Source organism: Tupaia chinensis, unplaced genomic scaffold, assembly GCF_000334495.1.
Source record: "Tupaia chinensis unplaced genomic scaffold, TupChi_1.0 Scaffold143584_1, whole genome shotgun sequence".
In the NCBI taxonomy this organism is placed as follows: Eukaryota; Metazoa; Chordata; class Mammalia; order Scandentia; family Tupaiidae; genus Tupaia; species Tupaia belangeri.
Window position 1 is genome coordinate 1,825,849 of NW_006203430.1, and position 3,301 is coordinate 1,829,149.

General features: G+C 44.8%; 1 pseudogene; it reads right to left on the minus strand.

Annotated features, from left to right (window-relative positions):
* LOC102489469 (S-adenosylmethionine decarboxylase proenzyme-like) overlaps positions 1 to 773 on the minus strand; it is a 2,656-nt pseudogene extending 1,883 nt beyond the window's left edge.
* Positions 774 to 3,301: the final 2,528 nt, after the last annotated feature.

Here is a 3,301-nt window from a genome sequence, read left to right on the forward strand (position 1 = left end):
GCTTAGTTTTTTTTTTTTTTTTTTTTTTTTTTGAGAGGTTTTCACTATAGGGCCCGTGTGCTCGCTAGACAGACAGAGAGAGACATAGAGACAGAAAGCGAGAGATCACCCCCCAGGGGGGATGGTCACGCTGCAATCCCTTCTCCTCCATTCTCCTCACGGGATCTTGGGTATGCACGCACACGCGCCCGGTGTGAGTTTTAAGCCACTGGGTCCGGGACGTGAACCGCGGTCGACTACGTGGGAGTCCAGCGACATAGCCATTACACTAACTGCTGGTTCCTGATGGCAGCATAGTTTTAATAAAAGTTTTCTTTTTTTTTTAATTGTCAGAGAATATGTGTGTTTGTGCCAGAGATAAACAGAGAGTAAGAGAGAGTGCCAGGGAGAAAGCACCTCTCTCCTCAATACAGCATGGTCGTGTCACAATCTCTTCTTCTCTATAGCTCCATCCTTGTAGGGACTTTGGGCATGTATGTGCATGGCATGTTTTCAAGTCATGAAGGTGGAATTTCAACCTGTCAGCCATGTGGAATCTAACTCCTTTAACCACTAAGCCACAGGGCTGGCTGCCCATTACTCTTAAGTTTATTTATTTATTCATTCTGAGAAAGAGCACACACTCCCTATAGTGTCTTTACACCGTGATCCACCTTCAGTTTCAACCAACCAGGATTATAGGCATGTGTATACTGGCATGTTTCAGGAGGCCTTGGAACTCCAGTGAGAAACTTCCCGTGTGGGTCCAACATCGCAGGGCACTGTGCCACCATTTGGCCCTTCCTAATGCAAGTTTGAGAAGCCCGTTGAGGAGTCTTCAAGCCAGAGTCACCCATTTGAAGTGGTCCCTTGTCCCCAGGAATGTGTCTGCCTTAGTATCCTGGTCAAGCGTAGTCACTGGTGAGAGGAGCCAGGGAGGCACGGTCTGGGGACCTGCAACAGTGGAGAGCAGAGGTCGAGCAATGGTCCTGTCTGTTCGTAGCTCTGTGGGCTCCTTGGCGCTCTCCTACACTGCACAGACAGCTGTCTTCACAGGTTCAGAGGCAGTGCCTCTGTGGTTCCTGTGGGCCTCTCTTTCCAGGAGAAATGTAGAAGAGGGAGGTGGGTGGGCTGAACTATACCTTCTAGCATTGCAGTTGGTCTAGGGCTGCCACTGCTATGCATGTGCTTCTACTGGCCACTCTACACCCTCTCACCCTCAGCTGTCACCTCAGTTTATCTCCTACCTTATCTGGTGGTATGACCCAAACTCTAGTCCTGAGGAGACTACACCCTTGGCAGTAACCTCTTCTCATTTGGAGTTGTCCCATGTAGCTATTCAGTTTTGATGGCAAGTGAGGACACCAAGGTGCCCACGTGGATCATGCTATTCTTCCTGCCCTAACTCCTCTTGAAGATCAGGTGGTTCCTCTGCTACTCATCCATGGTCCCTGGAGGTAATTGTGACTCACAGTTAAGTGGGACTCTTGCCCTGTCCCCTGGCTTGATTGCAGCAAATAGCAACTTGCAGGACCAGCAGATAATGTAATGATTATTTCACTAGACTCCCATATAGTAGACTGTAGTTCAAGTCCAGGACCTGGTGGCTTGAAACTCACACCGGGTGTGTGTGCGTGCATGCCCAAGATCTTGAGAGGAGAATGGAGGAGTAGGAATTGTGGTGTAGTCATCCCCCCTGGGGGGTTATTTCTCACTTTCTGTCTCTCTCTTTCTGTGTCTCTGGCAAGTACAAGCACCCAGTAGCAAACATCTCTCCAAAACAAACAAGCAAATAAAAACAAAACAAAACAAAACAAACCCCAGCAACTTGCGCAATTATCATGGACACGATCTTGAACAAAAAACATAAGACAGAATGAAATGCATACTGTCTGAGTCCATTTTTAAATGAGACTTAAAAGCAGGCAGAACTTGATATAATATTTATAGATGTGAACATATATAATGAAAATATGTAACAAAGCATGGAATTAATACCCAAAATGCAAAGTAACAGTTACTTCTAAGTGAATAGGAATGGAATGGGATTGATGAGGGACACATGGAGGATATTCAGTTGTGACATGTAATTTCTTCTTGTTCCCTAAGCTGTGGGCACACTGCTTGTGAGCCACAGCTCAGAACTGGAAGACCTATCCATTTTTTTCCCCTTACACCTCTTTGTATTTGCTCAATATTGTTAAATTATCCAGTGTAGAGGCCTTATCGGATCCATAAACTTGGTCAAAATAGAGTACTCCCTTCAAGGTGCTGATTATCTAGTGAAGGAAATAGACACATTTTTTTTTTTCTTTATTAAGAGAGGGGCTTTTGGGAACCAGCAGTTAGCGTAAGGGCTATGTCGCTGGACTCCCACATAGTCGACTGCGGTTCATGTCCCAGACCCGGTGGCTTAAAACTCACGCCGGGCGCGTGTGCGTGTGTGCCCAAGATCCCGAGAGGAGAATGGAGGAGAAGGGATTGTGGCATGACCATCCCCTCTGGGGAGTGATTTCTCGCTTTCTGTCTCTATGTCTCTCTCTGTCTGGCACGCGCCCTATAGTGAAAACCTCTTAAAAAAAAAAGAGAGTTTTTTTATGTTTTTAAAAATATTATTATTATTATTATTATTATTATTATTATTATGCTATAGGTCATGTGTGCTTGATGAAGAGACAGAGAGAGACAGAAAGTGAGAAATCACCTCCCAGGGAGGTTGATCAAGCTGTAATCCTTTCTCCTTCATTCTCCTCATGAGATTTTTGGTATGCACACATACATGCTGGCTGAGTTTTAAGCTGCCAGATCTGGGACTTGAGCCATGGCTGACTACATGGGAGTACAGCGACATAACCATTGCACCATCTGCTGATTCCTAGACAGGTCTTTAAATTGTGGTAGTACAGGCAGAAATTGATAAGCAAATTGGGAATTTGTGCATCGAATAATGTGAGAAGGTAGAGGTTGAAGAATTAAATGGGCTCATTGAGTGGTAAGAGAAAATGTGTTAAATATTTGAAATGGAGCTGGAAAGAAGAGTGCATCAAATCATGAAGATCAAATGACACTGGGTGAATCCTGGTGAAGAAAGCCCCTGGGTTAGACAGAGGCTGGGACCGGACATCAGGCTGGGTGGACAGAGAGGGGCAAGTAATCCAGGTTGTCTGAAGAAGAAATGTCATTGCTTGCAGAAAATATTCCAGGAAGGAATATATTCTTATTTAGTTCAGAAATATTGAGAATAAAAGTTCAAGGTAGGATGCTGAAAATAAAAGCAACGACTTGTGTGATAAGCCATCTAGATTTCTTCATTTCTTAGAAA